The following is a 25,834-nucleotide window of genomic DNA, read 5'->3' as shown; positions in this document are numbered from 1 at the left end:
GATGTCCCCCCTTGTAGTGGGCAGTGCCTGGGGCTCTCCCTCTGGGTCCCTCTCAGAGGGAGACCACCCCTCCCGGCTACCCCTCACGCTGGGAAGCAGTCCTTCGCCCCGGCCCTTGTCAGGGCGGGGCCGAGGGCCAGCTGGCTCTAGTCTTTAGCCGGGGGAGTCAATAGTCTAGGGTTCGGGGCTGGGGAAGGCCAGCAGAAGCACCCAAGAGCACTCAAGCCTGTAACGGGGTGAGCAGCAGTCTGGGGCCAGCCCTTAAGCAGAGCAGGGCAGGTAATGTGGGGTAGGTTCCAGCGGTAACTGCTATCCACCCTAAGTCAGGGTGAGGGAAAGGGGGAGGGGGGTGCAGTGGAGACGGATGGGCCTGCATCCCAGCCCAGGGCCCTGGCAGTGACAAAGATATTGCCACCACGTTGGCGGAGCTCCAGCTGAAATACGCAGACTCACTGAGAGCCTCAGCTCAGCTGGACCACAGTTGGCTTCCCTGGGCTCTTTCCTCCCACCCTCCACTTAAAGTACCTAGGCTTTGTTGCTTTCGCCTGGGTCGCTGGGTTCGGGGGTGTGCGGGAGTCCCATGAGTCCTTCCCCGTCAACCAGTGGCAGCTCCGGAAACTGCATGGGCTCTTCAGCGGAGGGCAGTTCCTCCAGGTCCTATGGCCCCCAGGCAGTTGGTAGGGCTGGCAGGTTCTCTGGGTCCCAGGCAGTGGACTGCTCGGACCGGTCTTCCTCCGGATCCCAGGCCGCGGGCGGCTCGGGCCTGTCTTCCTCCGGGTCCCAGGCCGCGGGAGGCTTGGGCCGGCCCTCCTCCGGCTCCCAGGCCGCGGGTAAGACCGGCCGCTCCCCCTCAGCGTGGGCCTCTGGTCTGGTTTTAGGGGGGAACCCCAGGGGAGAGGCGTCCTTCTCCGTTGGCCATCCCGGCCTGACTGAGCTAGCAGGCCTGTGCTTTAAAGTCAGGTGGTGTTCATTTGGCTTCTAAAGGCCTGGGCCCACCCACCTGCTTCTGGACAGGTGATGTCCTTCTGCGGTCTGACAGCCAGGGTGGGTTTAGCTCTCCCTCTGGGTCCCTCTCAGAGGGAGACCACCCCTCCTGGCTACACTTGTCTAGTTCTTTTTGAACGCCATTGTAGTCTTGACCTTCACAACATCCTCTAGCAAGGAGATCCACAGGTTGACTGTGTGCTGTGTGAAGAAATACTTCTTTTGTTTGTTTTAAATCTGCTGCCTGTTAATTTCATTTAGTGACCCTCTGGTTTTTGTTATGAGAAGGAATAAATAACACTTCTTTATTTACTTTCTCCACACCAGTCATGATTTTATAGACCTCTATCATACCCCCTTTAGTCATCTCTTTTCCAAGCTGAAAATTCCCAGTCTTATTAACCTCTCCTCATATGGAAGCTTTTCCATTCCCCTACAATTACACTGCATACAATTTTGGTGCTCTAGTCTTTTCAATGACATTTTACAGAGCATATATAGCATGGATTGTAGATTGACTTGTGTGGAAACATTGGTTGTCTCATTTCTGGGTTGAGACAGTATTTCAATCAGTTCAGTAGTGTATGATCATAAACACCTTCCCTAGGACTGACATCAGCAATATTCTTCAATAATTTGAGCAAGATGATCACTCTTCTTTTTTGAAAAAAGGGATGATGCAGCCCTTTCCTATCTTCCAGAATGGGGCCAATTTCCAAACTGTTAAGACAACTCTATGATGCCAGTGAACTAATTTCAGGCCTCAACTCTTTAGTAGTTTTGATAGAATATTGTTAAGACAAGGTGCTTTATTGTATTGTAATTGTTTCACTACAAGCATCATCTAATGTTACTAGCCTGTTTTTTGTAGAATTTATTTATGGATTAAGTTTAGTTTATATGTTGGTGGGGATCTGTTTAATTCTCAAAAATGCTTATGCCAACACTTAAGCTGGGCATCAATATCCTGGCAGTATTCTCCATTTTTGTCTTCAACTGGAGGAAGCTGTAAGACTGAAGGTCTTAATAGAACTTCCTAAGTCTCAAACATTTCTGATCATGTCTTTCAGAGGCTTCCTCAATGTACTACATTGATAATGGAACGGCACATGATGCAGTAGTAGGCTTACAAATTAAGATATTGCAGATATCATGAGGAGTCTGATATTGGAGTCTGATTCTTTAATGAGTTGAATACACATGAGAAGCTGTTGACTTCAATAGCTTTCTGCATTTTGCGACATCAGGCTGTTAATATGTCACCACAAGATTCTATATTTGGCATTGACACAGCTGATAAAATAGGGGGTATTTATACATTTTTCAGCATCCTTAAGTGATATCACAAAGCAGATGTTTCCTAACATTTTGGCATTTTCAATCTGTGCTTCCAGGGTTATCAATTCTGTATTGCTATGCAGAGTGTGTAGCTCTGACGAGGAGGGGAAAAAAAATGATGGGCTGATGTGACAGGAAAGAGAGAGATGAGAAAACCATGTTTTTTCCTCATTTAAGCCTATTCTTACTTGTACATTTACTGCTTAATGCCTAAACTGTAGGAATATGATTTAAATAAAAAATCTGGCTATTCATTTTTAGACACCACTTTGACTTCACAGAATACAGCATCTGTGCTGTAGAAAGGTTAAAATGGTCCTCTGGGAGTGTGGAACTAAGTCACTATAAGGGTAAGAAGTTTGGTTTTTTTTAAAGGATTAAAGATCTGAGGAAAGCTGAGAGCATAGGTGAAAAAGACCAGGTTAACTGTGAATATGTTTTAAAGTATAATGTAGATTGACTGAGTCACCTGCTCCGTACACTGATAGAGACGGTCAAATTATTATCATATTTTTAAGGAGGATGGGGAAATTTGTCTTTAGCTTTTTCTGTTCCTTTATAATAGATGAAAAACACCCCTCTCTCTCCTCCTTTTTTTTTAATCTTTGAACTAAAGTACGGTTCAAACTTTCTGTACTCCAGCACTTATAGAATTTAATAGGGATAAATCAACAGGGTTTTATAGAAATATAATTTAATAGAAAATGATATTGTTTCCATAGTTTTTTTAGACCACCTTACAGAATTCTCTGGTAGGAATATAACTTTCTAATTATATAGACTGGTAAAATAAGTAATTTTATGAAAGGTTATGTTCTATTAAAGTCTATAGAACTTTTCCATAGGGCAACTTGAACAGATATGGTATGTTGCTGGAGGTTGCATTGACTGAAGCTCCACTCCTTTGGAAGTTCAGACTTCTTCCATGTAGAGCTCTTAAGCTGGAAAGGCTGAAGTTAAACAGCTTCAGAAGTACTCCTCTGCCTACAGCCATGGAGTTTAGGAGCCCTGCAATGGCCTACCTCATGACTTGACTGTGCGGATCTTGAGCCTGCCATCCACTAAAGTGAATGAATGCTCCACATTCAACCATAGGGTTGAAGCAAAGTTCCTTAATTCCCGAGAAGTGGAACTTTTCTGCAGTTGTCATAGTTTCAGGGCTTTACAGGCTCCAAGAGTGAGGGATTGGGTGACACAGCAATACACCAGTCCAGATTGCACTAGGGGAATGTCACACAGGCGTCTTTGGATGTGGCTGACATGATGGCATGCACCGTTGCCACTGGCTCTGTGGATGTAGGGAAAGTGGCAGATGTGATACATCTTGACTTTAGCAAAGTTTTTGATACAGTCTCCCATAGTATTCTTGCCATCCAGCAAGTTAAAGTAGTATGTGCTGGGTAAATAGACTATAAGGTGGATAGAAAGCTGGCTAGATCATTGGGCTCAACAGGTAATGATCAACAGCTTGATGTCTAGTTGGCAGCCAGTAACAAGCAGAGTGTCCCTGGGATTGGTCCTGGGGTAGTTTTGTTCAACAACTTCATTAATGATCTGGAGGATGGAGTGGATTGCACCCTCAGCAAGTTTGCAGATGACACTAAGCTGTGTGGAGTGGTATATACACTGGAGGGTAGGGATAGGATACAGAGTGACCTAGGCAAATTAGAGGATTGGGCCAAAAGAAATCTGATGAGGTTCAACAAAGACCTGCACAAAGATTCTTCACTTAGGACAGAAGAATTCCATGAACTGCTACAGACTGGGGACCGACTGGCTAGGCAGCAGTTCTGCAGAAAAGAACTGGGGGGTTACAGTGAACAGTAAGCTGGGTATGAGTCAACAGTGTGCCCTTATTGTCAAGATGCTAACGGCATATGCATTGCAGGCAGATAGAGGGAAGTGATTATTTCCTTATATTCTAGGGAATTGGTGGAATCTCCAGCCTTAGAGGTTTTTAAGGCCCGAGCTGACATATCCCTGGCTGGAATGATTTAATTGGAGTTGGTCCTGCTTTCAGTAGAGGGTTGGACTAGATGACCTCCTTGGATCCCTTTCAACCCTAATATTCTATGATTCTCTGACCCCTTTCTACTCAGCATGGCAATCCATAACCACAGACAAATGGGTTCTAGAAATAATCCATTCCAGGTATACGATACTTTTCATCTCCTTCCACCCCACCATTCCTCCCTCCCCATCCCTCTTCAGGGAACCTTGTCACAAACACCTATGGCAAGAAGTAAATTACCTCCTACATCTGGGCAACATAGAACTGGTACCACCACAACACAGAGGGAAGCACTTTTACTCCCACTACTTCTTAATCCAGAAAAAGAACCAAGGATGGAGACCTGTTCTAGACCTCAGAAAACTCAACAAATTCATAAGGGTCCAACAGTTCAACATGGTCACATTAGCAACAATAATACCAGCACTGGAACGGGGGAACTGGTTTTTGGCTCTCGACCTCCAAGATGCATATTTTCACATAACCATACATCCCACACCCAGGAGGTTCCTCAGATTTATGCTTGGGATAGAACATTATCAATACAATGCCTCAGATTTGTGCTGGGGATAGAACATTATCAATCAATGCCTATTATCCTTTTGACCGCACCACATGTGTTTTCCAAAATTCTGGCGGTAATGGCGGCTCATCTCCGCAAGAAGGGAGTGACAGTTTTCCCTATCTGGACGATTGCCTGCTAAAAACACCCACTTGGGAAGATGCTATAGACATTACACACAGGACAATTGCCCTCCTCTCAGCTGTGATTACAACTAAACAGACAAAAATCAACACCTTCCTTTGTAGCATGGAGAACAGCTCACTTGGTGGTGGATTCTCAGTAACTTAAAGTTTTTGAACCATGATTTGAGGACTTTAATAACTCAGTCATAGGTTAGAGGTTTATTACAGGAGTGGGTGGGTGAGGTTCTGTGGCCTGCATTGTGCAGAAGGTCAGACTAGATAATCATATTGGTCCCTTCTGATATTAGAGTCTATGAGAAAATCATCTTGTTAGTCCCAACGTGGCCCAGACAAACTTGATACTCATATCTGTTGAAGATGGCGGTCTGTGCATCGGGCACTCTTCCACCTCTGCCAAAGCTTCTATCACAGGATGCCATACAGACTTACTACCCAAACCTGGAGAGGCTTCAACTGAGAACATGGCTCCTACATAGTTCCATCATGACGAACTGACCTGTTCAGAATAGGTGAAAGACATTATTGAACAGCAGAACAACCACATGTAATACTTACCTGTACCAATACCATAAATGGAGGAGATTTTATATCTATCTTCCCGCATTCTACCCTAAAGCTCATGCGAGTAGACGGGACTCAATACTACAAACTCTAGATGTCAGACATGCACTAGCATTCTCCTTTGAGAGAACCAAACACCTCTGAAAGTCACAGACTTTTTATTTCAATTTCAGGATGATCTAAAGATCCCACCATTTCAAAGCAGAGACTCTCTACATGGATTTCTGGATGCATCCAACTTCGCTACCAATGGGAGCATATACAACACCCAACAGGGATCCAAGCCCACTCCACCAGGGCCTTATCAACCTCAGTGTCCTCTCTCAACAACATACCAATCATGAACATATGTAAAGCGGCCACCTGGGCATCTGTACATAAGTTCTCAAAACACTATGTGATAGATCAGAGCTCAAAATCGGATGCATTGGTAGGACTTACTATATCATCATCAATTTCCCATGCAATTCCGAAGCCTCTTCTGTCCACCGAGGAGCATTGCTCGACAGTCATTTGAAGTGGAGCACCCAAAGCTACACTCCTTGAAGAGAAGGTTATTCACCCTGTGCAGTAACTGAGGTTCTTCAAGATTTGTGTCCCTGTGGGTGCTCTCCTATCCACCCTCCTCCCCTTTACTTTGGAGTTCAATTTCTGGACTCTACGGTAGAGAAGGAACTGAGGGGGTCAGGTCATGCATGCTAGATAGGTGCCGACAATGGTGCAAGATGGGGAGAGCACATGTGCAACTGAGACGAACACTGCTGCTAAAATTCTCTAATCAAAGACACAGGGACACACAATGCCCTGATGCGGAGTACCCACAGGGATACCCATCATGAACAACCTCAGTTACTGCACTGGGTGAGTAACCTCTTTTTACTTCAGTCTGCAATTTGAAGAATTTTTGTGGGTCTTCTCTCCAGGTATAGGAGTTTCACAAATAAATCATTGTCTTTTGGAGAAAGCAACAAATATTACTAACAGCTGGATGAAATTGAAGAAGAGCTAGGAGGAGATGTCATGGAAAGACAGATTATATATCCAGCTTTCCTCACTGAAATATTCAATGCTTAACAGAGACAGGCAAATACAATGCTTCACTGAAAATACCTCCTAGGTCTAGTCTTTACCTTTCATTTTTCAAGACAGTAACTTGTAAGAACCTTTTATTTATTTTCTTTTGGCTTCTGCTTTGCAAGATGGGTTCTGAATCTGAACCAAAGATCAGGGCTATGGGGAGCCATAGATTTGGTTTGGTCCACTAGTGGGAGAGATGTGCCAGCTCTGACATTTAGAACCAGATCTGATCTCACCAAAGTTTGAGGCTTTTGATTTCAGAACATCTCTGATCAAGATGCTAATTATTTAGGGCAAAGTATTTTTGTAAGTTATTTTTTAAAATGCACAGAAAGAATATAATTAATTTATTTACAAAAACTATCATTAATTAGTAATTTTAGAGGGTGTATATTTAGAAGACATAGGTGGTAATGCACCTGTGTGGGGTACATATAATCAGAGTAATCCTTTGCAATGCAACAAAACACATTAGAAACATTACCATGTCAAAGGATTAAAATTGCCACTATAAAGTAAACAGCACATTGCCAAAAGTTATTCCATTGTTTTGTGTATTGATTCACTAGGTTTTGTTGCCAATTCCCTGATGCAAGGAGGTGAAAGTGCTGCTCTCTTAAAATAAGCTATACCCCACAACCAGGTGAAAGCTGTTATCAGAAAAAAGCCAGAGAGAGTAGGATGTTGCTTGCACTATGCCATGAAGACCAACAGACAAGCTGTGTTGGACACACTAGAGAAGGGTTTAGTGGAAAGGCCATTTTTTAGGTAAAAAGAAAAAAAAAAAAAAAAAAAAGGGGCTCATTGCCCAAAGACTAAGTACCCAGCTAGAAGATTTTGTTCCTGTGGCCCGACTCTTAACTGCATGCTTTGTGATATGCTGAATACCACTGTACATATGGAACCTCCTCCATGGAGTTAGGGAGTAAGCTGGTCAAGGAAAGGCGTGGGAACAGAACAACTGGAGTGGCAGGGAGAGGAGACACATTTTTACCCCTCACCACAAGCTGCTGTCGAAAAGCCATCCAAGGCATAAATGAATCTCTTCTACAGCTGCCTCACGTTAGGGAACCCACTTCCGCCCAGGTGTCCTTTTTAAAGAAGTTCTAGTGGATTGCAATGTCAGAAAGGTGAGAGATCCTCAGGATGGCGCACACACTCAGTGTCAAAGACCATGGCCTCAAGGGAATCCCAAGGGATCTATAAGCTTTGGGGACTAACTTCTGATACCACAGGGGCCAGGATGTGGAAGGCCAAAACTTCTCCTTTTCTTTCTTCTTGAAAAATGATTCTGGGAAAACTTTGCAATTTTTATCCTTTCCTCCCCAAAACCTCTCTTGTGGACTTTTGCTCAGGAGGATGAAATCTTGGGTCAAAGGCTTCTATTTTCACACTCTGTGTAGGACAGACATTAAATGTTGGGCTGACTGTCTAGATTTATTTATTTATTTTTTTAGCTGTTATGAACATAAGAGAATCCATCTCAGTTTCTGACACTGATAGGTGTAAATTTGGATGCAGTGGCGGTAAGGTCTGGACAACTGCATGCTATTAAACTGAAGCATCTTAAACGTTATTAGAGGAGATGATGACAAATGTTAGCTCGAAAATGCTACTAAAATGTTACAACAATATCATGGCCTGATTTTCATGGGCATTGCACACCCACAATTCCTACCAGTCACAGAAGCTGTGATTGCCTTGAAATTAAGCCATTAGTTTTTAACTAAATATTGAATAAAACTGTTAGCACTGAAGATGTTTGCAAGGACATAGGCTTAAGTATTAGAAACGAAGCACAGAGTTCTGAGCTAGATCCAAATTCTCCCCAAGTTTAGGGATGTTCAAATACAAGTTTTAGTTTGGCCTCATCTCTAGCAAGGAAACACCCAATTTTATTTCATTTAGTTTTCTCTTCACCTAAATTATCATGAAGCTTGATCCTCAGTTGATGTAAATTGATAAAGCTCCATTAACTGCCATGGAGATAGGCCACTTCACAGCTGCTGAGTATCTGGCCCACCTTAAAATCTGGACTTTTTCTGGGGCATTATAATAGAGTAGCCTTGTGAGGTACCATTTTCCCTCAGACAAATTAACAATAATGTTTTGAGTGTAATCTTCACTACAGATCCAAAGAAAAATGATAAAAAACAACAACGAAATAGAACATTTTTGGAGATTTGTTTCTCAAATACCCATGATTTCCACAGAAGCCCTTTATTAAGAAGTCAAGAGCATCTTGAACACTGATACTTTTGTATGTGAATAATTTGTATGGCTTTGGAAGATAATAACAGCAAGTCAGCAAAACCAAAAGGAGCGTCAAAGCTATGTCAGGTTTTTAGCTTGCAGGGTTTGACAAATAACATTTCTTATTATACGGAGGAAAAGGAATGAGTGACATTGTTAAGAAATTATCTTATTTCCATGAACAGATTCCTTTTCATGGCCTTGGAGAGAGACATGAATCTGACACCAGTTTCTTATTCCCTGTGGAATTCAGCAGTTTAAGTTACAGAACTAGCCTTATTGGATTCAGTTACTCCAAAGAGATTCAAGGTATGCAAGGATGTTTTACATGAATTTTTCAGAACCCAGATCACACTGGGAACTAGGCAATGGATGGCTGATTCAGCAAAGGGCATACTTAGCTCAGCAGAGCATCATATTATTTAGAAAAACCAACAAAAACAACGAGAGTCCTGTAGTACTTTAAAGACTAACAAATTTAATTTCTGTAGGCATAAGCTTTCATGGGCTGTAACTCATCTGAAGAAGTGGGTTACAGCTCACGAAAGCTTATGCCTATAGAAATTAAATTTGTTAGTCTTTAAAGGACTCTCGTTGTTTTTGTTGTTTTGCTGTATACAGACTAACACGGCTACCCCTCTGGATATTATTTAGACAAAGTTCTGAAGCCAACATAATACAAAATACTTGGGGCTAAATTAATTCTGCATTGATTTACAGCCATGTAACACCAGATTTGCCCCATGGTCTTAATAGAGACATAAATACCACCTATATGGCATCTACAGGATCAATATTTCAACTTTTTATTAAACGTTGTTACCTGAATTTATGAATTCTAATTTGGAGCTTGTAATTTTAATTAGGTGCTTCAACTTGTTAATAGGCCTTATCCTGTAGCAGAGGCTAGGAAACATTAGTGCAGGCAGCATCCAGATATAAGCGAAGCACTGACCAGCAGTCCTGGAACACTAACCACCTTGATCTGGATCAGTTATTAACTATTTGGTTAGAGACTGTATTAGAAAAAAAAGGTATTTTATTACTGATATCACCCTCCTCTGATGCAAAGAGAGTAAGAGTCCCAACTCTGTGGAGAAACAGATGCCTTTTGCCCACCAAAGCCATGTGGATGAAATCCTGACACCTGTGAAGTCAATGAGAGTTTTGCTACTTACTTCAGTGGAGCAAGGATTTTACCCCATGTTCCTTTCAGTAGCAGAATAGGAAGATATGCAGACAAAGAAGCAAACTTGATCGGGGGGGGAAAAAAAAACCTGAAAAAGAGAAAAGGAGGATAGAGACAACAGATCGAATAAAGTGATATGGTGGGAACTGCTTCAGTGCATTGTGCTATTGGCATGATGGTCAGCGTAGGGGTGGTGGAATGCATCTTTGGTAGTAGGGCTCCAAGGATACTCCAGTAAAAAAGTTTGGAAACACTGTGTTAGAAACACACAAAGATATCTCTATTCCAAATTTTGATGAGGCTATTTTTCCTGCATTTAAGTCTTGGATGTGCAAGCAGAGTTACTGCTAGTATTCAACTGCCCAGTAAAGCGATTATGTTACATACTGTAGTTAACATTTTATTTTCTGTATGTTTTTTCCATAGTGTTTTTATTTATATTACAGTACTGCCCAGAGGCAACAATAAAATTGGACCCCACTCTGCTAGGTGCTGTATATACACAAGTAAGGGACAGTTCCCTCCCCCGGCCCCAAGATCTTAAAAATCTCCATAGATGATACAATCAAATGGTGGAACAAAAAGCAGTAATATTTTATAGATGGGAAATTGAGACACAGAAGTTAAATGACTTGTCCAAAGTCACATGAAGTCTGTGTCAGACAAGGGAATTGAGCCCAGGTCTCTCGAATTCCAGACAAATGCTTAAACTGAAAGATCTTCCTTCTTTCCTCAGTCTGTTTTGCATAGATAATCCAAAGTAACTAGTGCAATACATTTATTATAGGGATTACTCTGACAACTTTGAAGAGACTGAAACCTGTTATCTGACCAGAGGCAGCAAAAAAAGGATAGAGGTAACTTCTTGGTAACTGGCTGTCAGTAAGCAGGAGACTGCTGGATCTTCTTCAAAGTGGTGCTGCTGGAACACTTGAAGATATTGTAGGGGAGATGGAAATAAAAGGTAGCAAGTACCATCAGAGATGTACTCACAATGAATCTCAATCATATCTTCAAGTCATAGCCTATCTGTTGAAGAGATCATGAAGAATTGCCTCATCTCAAAAACAGCATTTCATAAAGAACTAAGTACTAGAGTCAAGCACACAGTAGGTGTTCTTATTACCAGCTGAAATAAATAACAATGAGGATGAAGAATGACTCTCTCAGGTGTAAAAGGAACTGGTTACCATATACCAGGCTTAGTATACCAAACCAGATGAGCTGATCCACTATGCCAAACCTTATGTTCCTGAATAACCATGGTTCTTGCCTTTAGAGTCATGAAGAAATCTGTACATAGGCATAGGTAAAGAAATGCTTTCTAACTTTCTGTAGCTCACCCTTGTTATTTGCACCTTGCATATATGAACAGATAGTATCTATATTTTTTAACATTTTCTTTTTCCCCTGACCAACTCTACTGATTTTTAAATACTCAGCTGCACCTTCAGCTGAAAGACAGGAGGAAAATAGAGGCCCATTACAGAAGCTAGTGGAGTGTTTATTCTAGTAGATATAATACCTATTGATCAGGCTATTGAGAACTTTGTACAGTTTGTGCCACTTTTGTTTTCAAGTACGTCCTGCCGATAATTGCCATGTTTATATTGGGCGGGGGCAGGGCTTGGATGTGCAATACCCACTGTTAAAATTATAGCAGCTGCCAACCTGTTATCTAAGATTTTGTCTTTTCACTATCAAATGTTTCTTTCAAGTCTTGAATTTGCTAGTAGACAGTCCATGGCTTTTATATCATGCATATGGTGTGAACCTATAGGCTATATGCCCAGTTCAGTGCTGTGTTTTAAGCTCTGACAGGGTTAACCTAATGATATACTTGGATTATTGTGAAGTAGATAGCTCTTGTGTTTTTCCTTCAGTGCTACAGTGGGTCTAGCCATACCGTGCATATGGACATTGGAAAATGTATCCCTCTGAGAGCTGCAAAGAAAATGTTTCTACATTTTTTTTGTGTGAAACTTATTAGTTGTGTGTGTTTAATTCAATTCTCTGGCCTGGGAAGGAAAGAAAGGCGGTATGATAGATACTTCAGCAAGTCAAGGAATGTTCCCATAGGAAAGTCAATTTTTACAATATTTATATCTCATATTTAAGTAGTAAAAGCTTTCTGCAGATTGGATCAGGCACTGGATTCTCAGACCTGTGCTCTCTTCTTTTTCAGAGCCTCAGTGCTCATGAGAGAACTTGTGAGATGCTTCCCCCCACCCTTCCACATACTGCCTGTGTGCATCCATGCTATGCACCCCTACCCATCCTGACACTGCTCCCTATCTCAGGAAAGCAAGATCTCCTTGAAGCTCTGTGAAAGATATTATATTAAGGAATTCTCCTACAATTAGCTAGAGTGCACTGCTGATTTTATCAGCACTCTATGATACTGTCTTAAGTATATGGAGTTTGTATTGTCCTATGTTTGTAGGGACCCAGTGCTGGGGGGAGAGCATATGTCCCTCATGCTCAGTGAGTTAAATGCCCTGAGAAGGATGGGACAAAGTGAACACTACAAATATCAATGTGTAAGCCTAGGAACTGGAAGCATTCCTACACCTGTGCTGTGTTCAGATATTAGCATTCAGACTATGGATCCTGTCCAGAAGAATAAAATTTACTGTGTAGGAAAAACTGACAAGTATGTCCTTCTCCAGCTGAAAGATTTATTTCTGTTCAGATCCTCTACTCCTGGAATAAACCAATGAACCTTGAAGGCTCTGGGAATCAGTCTGGATTCCAAGATGTATTAGCACTAAACTAGATGAATCTTTGAAATGGAGATTTAAGAAAGTGATTGAAGAAGATAACAAAAAGACTGAAGCTGGCACAGCAGCTGTGGAAGCAACTTAAGCAGCTACTGTTCCCCTGGGAAGAAATAAAAGAGTCCAGCTAGGGTCCTGCTTCCCACCCCCAGCACCACACAGACCCAGAACTGTGCAGGGGAGACTAGAACCCACAGGTGTTCTCTGTACCAGGTAGCCTTTAGGAAGGAAACTGCTGGAAAGAGAGTCAGCCAGCGACTGAAGCCAGCACAGCAGCTTCAGAAGCAGCTTAAGCAGGAACTAATGAACAGCAATAACATTTTCTATAATTTTGACTGGATTTCTCTCCTCTGTGCTGATTGGCTGTTTGCTCAAACCACCTCCCATCCCCCCGTCTCTTCTCCTCAGCCTCACTGTACACCTGCCCTTCATCCTTTGCTCCCTCCCTCCTCTTCTCAACTGTTCTGTTCCTCTTCCCTCATCTTTCTGTTTAATTAATTCCTTCTTACCTCCACACTCCCGTTGTGGGACTAATATGACATTCTTGCCATCACCATGTTTTCTCTGCTTTTAAGTTGAATCCCTCATCTCTACTGTTTGCCTTTAATGTCTATTTACAATCTAAATGATTAAGTCAGGGACTATCTGCCACTCTGTTTGTACAGTGCCTAGCACAATGGGGCCCTGCTCTTGGTTGGTCTGTAGGCACTACCATAATAAACATAATATTATAATAAAAAGCCCAAGCGAATGCTTTCCTCCCCTTGCCAATGAGGCTGAATTGTTCTGAGCTCGTTTGCCAGCTACTGATCTGGCTAAGCCTACCTGTAAGTTTCAATTTCAGTAAAAGCACAATTCTCCCTCACTTGTTGTTTAGACAAACCCAAACCAAACTCTCCCAGGAGACTGAAAAGAAACAGAAAAAACGCCATTGTCTTCAAGAGTGGGAACCTGAGGATTGCAGTGGTTACAGGCAAGCACCTGTGCCTCACATGTGACGCCAGCAATGAAATCATACCGTAGCTCACTCAAATGAAAACACACTAAAGCCCTTCGCAGCCACAGAAACAGTTTATGCCTGTTTGAAGTAAAAAAGAAAATAGAAAAACAATTATCTTGCTTTTATATTTTTGTGGATCTGCATCCTCCAAAACAAAAATACTGTCATATTTTGGTCTAATGTTGGTTGTTTCATGTGCAGGTGGGGCTAAGTGTGTTGGCCTGTGATATAAAGGAGGTCAGACTAAATGATGTGGTGGTTCCTTCTGTCCTTAACCTCTGTGACTATGGCTATGTCTACACTCACGACGGCAAATTCGCCATTGTCAGATTGATTTTTCCGGTTTGACTGAGCGGCAGTGAAGATACATTCAATTGATCTGGAAGTCGATTTAATAAAACCACCTCCCTGAAAAGCACAGCGTTGAGTCAACAGGCATGCATTGCCTGTCAGTACAGCACAGTGGAGATGGCATGTTAAACGGAAGTTACAAAGTTGATGGGAGTTACACAAGCTACTGAATTTCACCGGCAGTGTAGACCAGGCCAAAGAAAAATCAACCCATCAAAGTACCATGCACTTCTCTAACCAATATACACCTGACTGAGTGCATCAGAGTGGTTGCTTTGAACCGCACACAAATTGTAAGGAAAAGCAGACAGTATGCAGTGTTCAAACAAACATTAATATTTGGTAAGTAGCCAATAACATGCATAATTGATGACAGTGTCTCAGCTCATTAATGCTTCATGGTAGATTTCAAGTGTTATGCTGGTCCAATTAAGATTGCCTTGGAGAAACTCTGCCCTAACCTTAGATTTTACTACACCCAGGCCTGTTGACAGCAATTCCAGGCCCCATGACAGAACAGTCAATGGTCCTTGCCCCCTCTAGCAACAGTGGCTGTGTGTGAGATGCAGTGGTGGGGAGGCCAAGCGGGGAAGGCGGTATGTGGAAGAAAGGAGGGGGGCCAAGTAGGGAGGGGGAGAGGGATGTGGAGGCAAACGGGTGGGGGCCGGGTCTGGGGTGGATCAGGGCAGGGACTGGGGTGGAATGGGGCTGGAGTGTGGTTGGGGCCACGGGTGGAAGAAGCGAGACAGGGATCTACCCTTCTCGGAGGGAAGCTTTAGCCGCTGCCCATGGCTCAGGCCCTTTTAAAATCAGTGGGCCCCTAGGCAATCGCTCCCTTTGCCCTCCGCCTCCCTCGTTGGTGGGTTTGACTACACCTCCCAAAACCCACCCCACCGCAATTTCTGTGTCAGCCCATAAACAAGACTTGTTTGTGGCAGTAAGCACTCATACTATAGCCTTGGTTTTGGTGATAATGTAATGCAAATTTAACTCTAAGGTCTGTGCTGGTGCCACCCTAATTAGCTTTCTCATCCATGAAAGATTGTCAAGAGTGGAGTTTTAATGTTTTAACATCAGCTAGTAAGACAAAAGAAAAGTTCTGGAATAAGGCTATTATATATAGATTCTTATAATGCACTTGCCACCATAATATCTGAATGCATCCAGTAGTGCATTAAGCAACATGACTACACATCCGTCACATGTTTGTTCTCTCATCCTCCCCTCAGGGAGAGAAGTACATATGCTGGAGGGTCTTATTTTGGAAGCTTTGGTTTTTTTAATAAATAAAACCTGTCACTATGTGACTATGTTAGAGAAGATAAGGTCAAAGAAATACTTCTTGCACCTGGAGCAGAAAGTGGTGAGGTTTGCATGGTCCTTCATTCCCAGGGGAGGCATTCCACAGACTAGCCCTTGGAGAAAATTCTGTCTTCTGCACAGATGATTTTTACTCATTATAAAGAGTTCCTTTGTGCCCGAAGAGCATAGTTGTTGAGCAGATCCTTCATCCTGGAGCTTTACATGGTCTTTTAAGTATCATGAGCCCAGGCCATGGAGCGTTTTGAAGACAAGGACTGAGATCTTGATTTTGATTTGATATTCCACAAGAAGCCAGGGTAGAGAGCAGAAGACAGGTCTGATGTGTTCACTGTGTCTGTATTGCTGAGGAGATGCACTGCAGCGTTTGGTACTAGCTGGAGTTTCCTGAGTGCTAAAGGCTTCACACTCAGGTATATTGCGTTGTTGTAATCCGTCTGAGAGGTGACGATGACATGAATAACTGAAGCCAGATCTTTGTCCACCAGAATAAGACAGTTTCCTAGCCAATTGAAGATGGTAGAAAAATTTTACTGGTGAACATGGCTGAATGAGCTCAGTGTTAGCAAGAAATTCAGGAGTACTCCTAGATTACAGAATGAATTGACCAACTGGGGGTGTATATCGTCAATTCAAGGAGACTGTACCTGGCTATACGCTCTTCAAAATACTTTCCTCTATCCAGCCTGGGTTCAACTTCAGCCAGAAGTTCTTCATAAAAGAGCTGATCTCATCCAAGCACTGGGCCATCTTGGTGGTGGTGGTGTGGTTGTATGTGGTGAAGGATAGGTAGAGCTGTGTATCTTCTGCATATTGCTGGGTACTTGAGTCGATGTCACCTGTTTACCTAGTGATTTCATGTGGATGTTGAAAAGGACCAGAGAAAGAACTGATCCTTGTGGAACTCTACCAGTGAAGGGTCTAGTGGAGGTGATGCCGTTTCCCAAATTCCCCCCAAGAAGGACTACTCAACCATTTTGTTGCATTACCCTGGACCCCAGCCACCGCTGTCAGTGCAACAGCAATATTTGAAGGTCAGTATCAAATACTGCAGACAGGTCTGAAAGGATGAGAATGGATGTCTGCTTTCTATCTACTGACTGCAGAAGATCATCTATCAAAGTGGTTTCAGCTCCATGTCCTGGCCTCAAGATTGTGCTGGGTCTAGAATGAATTACCTGTTTTAACAGGATAAACAGCAAAGAGTCCTATTCTACTCTTATTGGAGTTAGTTGCAAAACTCCCATTCACTACACTGAGAACAAGATTGGACCCCGAGGTTGTCATAGAAGGCTATTGATCAGATCACTATGCTGAAGAAGGAAATTATCTTGCAATGAAACCATTTGAACACCAGCTTTATTCCTACAGAACTGCAGCAGTTTAAGCAAAGGAACAGCTTGTAATTTATGGTTTACACACTGCAGGTGTTAAAAGTAGTATAATAATTTTCTTCCCCTCTGATCTCCTTCCTAAATTTTACCAATGCCAGCATTTTCCAGTCTTTCCCTAGATTCCCATCTGCAGGATTCTCAACTGAAGTCAATACTTATTGCTTAGTGTCTACATTTCAATATAGTCTTCACTCTATTGCAGTCCATTGTAAATGACCTTTTTATCCTTCATAACAAATTAAATAAATTTAGAGAAAAAAGTTTAAAAGAATAGAAAAGAAACAGTGAAATAGTAAGAGTAAAGGGAAGTTACTTGGCTATAGATATATTTCTGGAATAAACATATCCTTATTTTGTGTAGGTGTTATTAATGTATAATATGAAAGTAAATATGAATGAAATTAAACATCTATTCTCTCCTTATTTTTGCTATATATTTAGTCTGTGTATTTCACTTACCTTGGAAAGTGAACCTATTAGTTAATTTCACTGTTACTTCTAAACACAATAGCCCATTACCAATAATCTTTGAATACAGCCTAATTAGGATATAAACAGTTAGGCTGTTCTCTCCTATATGCTATTCCATCCCATAAATTGAGAGCTAACAGGTTTGACTCTGCTGGCTATTGTGATAATTATAGTTAGCTTCTGTACCATCACATTAATACCTTAACCGGGTTTACTCACCACGGGTGCCTCCATGGGGCTGCAGCTGGGGATTAGCTCTGCCCCGTCGAACACTCCCTTTTTTTGCACACTCATGTCAAGGCTTCCCTTGTTCTCTATGAATCACAATGCTTCCACTTCAGAGCTTGGTCCCCCAGTCAGGTTACTATACAGTTTTCATCTTCTAGGGTAATTAAGTGCCACCAGACCACCTGTCCTGTTGCCATTCCAGCCAGTCTTCTGATTCAAGACTGTGCCACTTTCTCTGTGGCCAGTAGGGGAACCCAAGCTTACCTGCTACACCACATTCCAGCTCAGCACATTCATTCTGCACTATCTTAACCCTTGCTGCCACTTCCCTAGACTTCTTCCTACTCTGCCTTCATGGGCTTTCTTTCCTGCAACTCCTCTGGCTAAATCACTTCCAGCAGGGACAGGATCCCAGGGCTTTGGCCCCTCTGATTGCCTTCTACCTATCTTACTGTGCCCAGAGAGTGACTGCAGAATTTCTCCATACAGCCTACTTCTCCCACACATTTCCTGGCTTTATGCCTTATCCAGCTTCTCCCCCCAGTTGGGCTTTGTCAGCGATTAGTAATTTATTAGTCAACCCTGACTTTCCCCCAGGTATGGTTTATAAGGTTAATTGGCTCCTTCTGAGCCATCTTAACCCCTCCAGGGCTTGTGTGGGGTGAACACCCGATCACAAGACCTCACTACTACTAGTAATTTAAGCATGGCCTTAAGACTCATTGAATTTCCATGAGATTTAATCACATAGTTAAAGTTAAGCATGAGCTTAAGTACTTTGTTGAATTGGAGCCAAAGTTAAGTATGCTTCTTTGTAATGGTGTACTAATAAGTGATCAACACTGACAGAAGTTTAGTGTCAGGAGATTACAGTGGATACTGGAAGTCATAGAATGCTGAATGGTGATGTGACTTTGGACAAATTACCTCAGTTTACTCATCTGTAGAAAGGGTATAATTAAATGTAGTTATCTTTTGAAGGAGCTGAGAATCTTATGAAATTATTCTAAAGTTCTGTGCTATCAGAGGAAAGACATTATAAAAACAAAATATTATTACTACTACTCTGATTTGGTGAACAGAAACCCTTGCCACTCTGTTGAATGGCCAAATCCTATGTAGGTATGAATTATTTGTTCCTGTGGAAGCAGATGTTATCAGACTTTCTGTTACATAATTTTTCACAACTTTCATGTTCTTCAATTTAATTGTTTATTCACTATAGGGTCAAGTCATATAGAAAGAGCAATACAGGGCAGGCTTGCACTGTCATTGCTTGTGTTTCATCTGGTCTGTGTTCTACATGGTCTATGGATTAACAGAAATGTTAGTGTAAAGTGCTGGCAGTCCAAACCTTCCATAAATATGTATTTCACTTCCTTTTAAGCAATCTTCCTGAATATGAAAAATGCTAAGAAGAAACAGGTAAAGATAATGGGAAACAATGAGAAGAACTATAGACAAATGGGAGTAAGTAAAAAAAGTGCAAAACTAGATGAAAAGAATTAGACTATAAATTTAGATAAAATTGCTATATTAAATAGAAAATAGAGAAGAGGTTTGCTGTAGGTTTGTGAAAAAGATAAAAGCAACATAAAAAATGTTGGTGAGGAAATATATGTGTGCATAGTGAGATCATTTTTAATTCCTTCTATCATCGGGGAGTTTTCTAAAATCAAAGATATATTTCCATATAACTTATTTGAGTGACAAAATAAAAATATTCATTATGCCTCATATAGTCAAAGGCATGGTGAGTTGAGTTTCAATGATATTGGCCCATTTCTCACTTTGATGGAGCATATTTTAGAAATGATTGAAACAAATGTAAGTGAGTTTAGTGCTTCTGGAAGGTTCCAGGTTGAAAAGAAGAGAGAAGACCTCTTCAGGACAAATACAATATGGGCAGTAATATGAAGCTTCGTCCACTCTGATGTGTCGGGGGTTAAACATTTTTACAGAAGGCAACAAATCTAGGGGTGAGATAGTAGCTAAGCCTTCAGGGTGATTTAATTTTAAATCTCTCTATAGATGTAAGCATTAAGTTCTGCACCTGTGATGGGGTCATTAGAAAACCTTTTATATTACTAATATCAGTTAAGAGGTTGGGCATCCAATAACACAGTGGGACTCAACCAGAATGATTGATCTTGAAAGTGCAAGCAGGGAAACCCCCATCCAAACGTTGGAAAATGTTTAACAGGGTAAATATTAAAAGAATAGTTTCTCCTGTGAACATCCCGGGTTGGTTTTTTAAAATTATTTGTCCCAAAGAGACAAAGAATAAAATGACAAAAAGTTAAATGCCTTACAGCTTGCATATGCCACCAAATACCACACATTTCACAGGATCTCTAATAAAATTACGCAATTACACATGTTTACAATTTGTCCAAGCTGCAAGACTAGATCGTTAGTTCAAGCTGCAAGCCGCCATCAGATCAATCTTTCTGGATCAATTGAACGGTCAGTGTAGACCCGTTCAATTGATCAGGAAGTTGACACAGTAAATCCACCCCTTCAAGTGGCGTAGCGCTGTGTCAACGTGAACACGGTTCCCGTCAGTGCACTGCCGTGAAGATGGCGTGCAGAAGGGAAGCACAGCAGTTGACGGGAGTTATGCAAGCTATTCTGCGTAGCTGGCGTAACTCCTGTCGACTGCTGCCGAATTTCCAGGTAAGTGTAAACTATGACTAAATGTGTGGTTTGTTTCACTGCAGTTGTTTAGCTCATCATACAAAGGAGTTATAAAAACAAATGCCATCAATATACTAAGACTCCTCTTTTCTCCTGAATTATGTGATGGAGTGGAAGAGAGCCAGTGACTAAAGCGCACAGCTTGGGGGTCATTCACTATTTGACGTGGCATTTTATTGTCGATGCAGTGCAAATTGATGCTTTGAGAAAGGTAGAGTAGTTGCTACTTAGTTTAGTGACTTTATAATATCTCACGGAGCTATAGACTGGTAGCTTAGTTTTTGTAGCCACTAAAAATGACACCAAAAGGCCTTAATTTGTGTCTTGATGCTCTCAGGGTAAACGTGGATACACAGTGGTGAAGGAAATAGGCTGTCACTTCAGTGACATTTCTCAGTATCAAAGCTACACAGCCAGTCATAGGTTTGCTAACATCACAAAGGAGAGATTTTTATTTAAATAGGAGGGTTTTTAAAAAAAATCAAAATACAATGAAAACAAAATTGAGGCTTGACAGTTTAACTTCAGTGATTAGACAAGACATGAGATAACTATGAGCTTATTATGTACACCTTGAGACATGTACAACGTTTTCTCATTGCCTATTGTTACTGCTAACTGCTTGCTACACATCTCACAGGTGCTTATGGCCCTGGCACTAACACCTGCTGCAGCTGTTGTGCAGTGGCACAAGATGCTGTTCCGGGTGAGAGAGACAGCCAATGAGATGGCAATTTGAGATGGGGGTGCCCAAAGGGGCAGTGGGAAGACAGAGAGGAAGGAGGTGAAGAGAGACAGTGCTGGAGTATAAAGGGGATTGGCCAGAGGAAGCCGGACAGTGAAAGGCCATGTGCAAGGAGCCTGGCCGTGTGGGGTACAGAGCACACGACCAGTGAGGCTGAGCGCTGGGACACTGACAGAGGGAATACAGTTTGGGTGCCTGGGAAATGAATGTGGCCCTGCAGTTGAGGAGCTGTCATTTGCTGGTGGCCCCATTGGAAAGAAGCGCAGTCATCACAGTCATCATGAAACAGAGTGAATCTGGACTTTGCAGTCAGGAAGAGGAGAAGTTGATTCCCTCGTGGGGTGACACACACAGGGTGTTGTTGAAAAAATTTCTATTATTGTGATGGTAATTTCTAGTTTGTTATTTTCCTTAGCACTTTATATTATATTATTATATCTGCCAAATTTCTGGGTTTTTCCTTTATAAAGTTAAAATTAGTAGGCACAGCCCAGCTGAGGTCTGGGTCACTGCATTTACATGAATCATTATTCTACATGCCATGTGAATTATTAATGAAAGAGACACTCCGTGAAGGCTGAGAATTAAAGCCCTAGTGGAAATGGTAAAACTGCTACCCAAAGAAAACTAACATTAGCAATCTTGCACGTATTATACACCAAACCAAAGCCCACAGATTTTGGAATAGGTTAGCAGGGTGGTTGTGGAATCCTGATTACTGGAGATTTTTAAGAACAGGTTAGACAAACGTCTGTCAGGATAGTCTAAAGAGACAAGTTGGGATGAAGTAATATTTTTTATTGGACCAACTTCTGTTGGTGAAAGAAACAAGGTTTCAAGCTTATACAGAGCTCTTCTTCAAGGTCTGGTCTAGGTGCATTTGGTCCTGCCTCAGTACAGGGGGATGGACTAGATGACCTCTTTAGATTCCTTCCAGCCCCACATTTCTATGACCCTATCTCCTTCTCTTTGCCAGATGGTCCAAATCATGATTGTTATTTCACTTCTTACATGAAATGTTTCAGCACAATTTTACTGGGTCAGATTTAACCTGACGAAAGTCCATTGAAATCAGCACATGATGAATTTAGCCCAGTAAGTCTGTATGGTTCGTTGAAAGAAGAACAAAGATGGTAAATGTTGTGAACATTTTTTGAAATTTTATATGAATTTTTCCAAAACTGAAAAAATGTTTTGAAAAGTCCAAAAAATTCAACCAGATCTAGTGTTCAGTCTACAGGTGTGAGATAGAAAAGTCCTTTTAAATATAGGATTCAGGATTGGGAAGAAACATTTTCTACATTTCTGTTTCAATCAGTTTGAACCTTGAATTCTGAAAAGTGACTATGTGAAAATGACACTAACTCAATTGATTTGTTGATGCATTCATTCATATCTGCTTACTTAAATGATAAAATAGTTTTCATTGCTTTTTTACTCCTGTTACCTTTGCAGACCCAACACAGCTAAGACGGTCTATCCCATTTTATGCATTGTTGGCAGAATTGTTTATTAAGTTGCAATCCATTACCACTGGACAAACTCACTCAAACCAATGTGTTGCATCAGTGTGACTGTGAGTATCATTTAGCCTTCTAATTTTTGTTATATTTTAGGCAACACATCAAAAGAACCCAGAGCGATGGTTGAGTTTGCAGAAATGTCAGTTAGAAAAGCAAATATACTAGAAAATGATCACATTTGATACAGAAATTATTGGGAGTCAGTAAAGATGAATGCTGAGGATACCAATTTAACACGATCACTTTTCAGAATAAAATTGTGTTTTAAAAGGTTTTGTTTGAACATCTTATTCCTGATTTGAATTATTCATATCTGTTCTTGACCCATATTCTCATATTAGCTGAAATGGAAACTGGTCTATGAAATCTATGGAGCTATTTAGTAATATTTCCCCTTTAAGATAATACAGAGAATTTATGGTTGCCACATTTCTGAGTATGTTTATTTTTCAGTTAAGAAAAGTAGCACCTAGTTTTGTATGACATTGTGCCTTAAAATATTGGTTGGGGCTTCTTCTAAAAAGTCTCCAAAGTAAATTATATTCGTAATCTGTATATTCTGTTGTATTAAACAATGTTGTCATGGCCTTAGCTCTTGAAGTAACTGTACTGGAAAACAAGCAAAATTTGTCATTGCAATAGCATTTAAGAAGCTGTATATATACTAGTAACATTCTTAGTTGAGCACAATTTTTGTTTTTAGGAGAAAAAACAAGAATTGAGAAGAACATTTAGCCATTTTGCAAGACAGTTTACTCACTTGTTTAAGAGTAGTTGGGATTATCATAAAAAATTGAACTTCACCAATATCTTTAATAGAATAAGGCACATTTAAAAACTTGCATTCCAGACCTGAAGTGCACTGGCCCTGGGACTATAAAGAGAATAAACTTTAAACAAACATAATTGCTTTCAAGGAGAAGTTGCAAAATAATTATCAAAATTCACACTGTGTAATTAAATTATGTCTGCAGATTATTTGCAGATTGTTTCAAATTCTCAATTTTTAGTAGGCTTGCAGGCATGTAAACAGAATTTGCATAACTTTTAAAAAAATAAACCAGTCAAATTACACTGAAATAAAGTAGATATTAAAATCATGGACTGAAAATGAGACATGCTTTTTACAAGGTGTCACCAAGAACAGCAGAACATTTGCAAGCATTTTTGCTACTGTCAGATTAGGTTTCCTTCAGAATTCTCTGGGGGTTTTTTTTCCCCATTTTCTAACAAGACTTGTTTTTGTCTATCTAATAATATGCATTACAGTGCCATCTAGTGTGGGAAAAGAAGGCAATAAAGATGACCCAAAGAAAATGGATGACACTGAATGCAAATATTCAGTCCTGTTGTATTAATTTAGATGGAATATATGGGGTAAAGGTGTTAACATAACCTAATCACTGTTCACCATTAAACAAGGTTTGGTATGCATAGACATCAGTTTGCTTAGTATTATGGCAAATGCATTACACTATTAAACATTAATTTTTTTACTTAAAGATAAAGAAAAGAAGGGAAAGCAATTAAAACATTTGAAATTTAAAGTATTAAGGCTTTTATTTTAACTTTTTTTAATCTGGAGACAGTTTTAAGAAGGAAAACTTTTGTATGACAGATTTTAGATGATATTAAAGATGGTAATAACTGTTTTTGGGGGGAGAAGAAAATAAATTACTTGAAATGGTCTGGAGCAGTTGTCATTGTTTACATTTTATTTCAGGTGTTGGTTGGGATTTAGCTGTAGCTGGTAGAGGTGGTGGCATCTGGATCCTCTTTTTGGGTCTGGTCTGGTCAGACGTTTTTAGGATTAGAATGATGAAGGCCAGAGGGTTTTAATCTTTAATTAAAGATGATGTCATGTATTAAAACCTCCAGAAATACATGCAACCAAATTTGGCAACCCTACACCCCTTGAATGGGTGTTCAAGAAGGTTTGGCATAAAGCCATTGTTGTTGGGCCATGCAGGGGGAATCCTTATCCGTTTCTACTCTAGGTTCCACCCCAGGCCCCTATAGCAAGCAGTTAAAAGTCTGAAGCTACAGCACCCTTACTGCTTTCCCCCCAGACTACTTCCTAAGATGCTTCGCCAAGCTTTTCATCCTCCAGCCTTCCTAGTCAGAGCGCTCTCTCTTAGGTCTACTAGATAAACTCTTTCTCAGTGTTTCCTATCCCCCTTATCCCAGGGAGTGAGGCTGTAGTTTTCTTCCCTGCCACCTCCTCAATGGGTGCCAGCCTCCTGGCTTAATAGAAGCCCCACCTGTTCCCTCAGAGGTGAGCTTCCTTCTAATTAGCACCCTTTACTCAACCTACATCTACCCCCTCTCCCTGCCCGGTTTGCAGCTTAATTGGCTGATTGGGTTCATGTGGCTTAACTCAGATCTTTCAGGGTGGGTGGGGAGTTTACCCCATCATGCTCCCCAATCTCTGTCTGGCTATGGTCGAAAATAAAATGCACACAAACCGCATTAGTCACCTTCACATTATAATACAAAAACTTGCACTCCAACCTCATACCAGCCAAAGGGAAAACATCATTTTACAGTTCACTGGTGCATGGATGCCTAACAGACATGTGTACTGTTCTCAGGAGTTAAGGCTTTTGCATTACAGCACAATGCAGTGGAATGAGTTGTATGCGTCAGCAAGGGGTTACAGTACATACTGGAGGTGTTTATAGAACTGATTTATAGAGAAGTAGAATTTTTTAGTGAAACTGGTGAATGTGGTATGTTGTTTTAGGTATGTTAAAAGGAATATACCTTAACTGGAGAGTTCCTCGACTTGAAGGTTGTATGTGTAGATGCTTCCCCTGATGCCTAAAGTTATCTTAATTGCTTTTAACTGAGTTTTTAATTTGCAAGTAATTATAATGCAGAATAGATTAGCTCCTCCTGCAATATTTAAAAAATTCTTTTTTTTTTTTTTTTTTTTGCACTGCTGTTTAATCTCTAAAATTTTAATCATACTGACATGTCTGTTTTCTATTTCCAACTCAACAGCTGGATGGGAGTCATGAAGTTACATCACACACATTTATCTGGTTTTGGTCTATTTTAATGGAATTAGTAGCATGCTCCTTTCGGAATGGTTTTGACCATGACACAGTGATCTTACAAAAAGCCCCAGGAAAGTGACATCAGAGAGTTATCCCTAGTTTCTTATCATTTATTTCTGCCAAGACTGTAATAATCTGTTAAAATTGA

This window comes from Emydura macquarii, unplaced genomic scaffold, assembly GCF_026122565.2.
Source record: "Emydura macquarii macquarii isolate MOO-44397 ecotype Brisbane River unplaced genomic scaffold, CSIRO-AGI_Emac_v2 contig_1424, whole genome shotgun sequence".
NCBI lineage: Eukaryota > Metazoa > Chordata > Testudines > Chelidae > Emydura > Emydura macquarii.
This window is presented reverse-complemented; position numbering follows the sequence as displayed.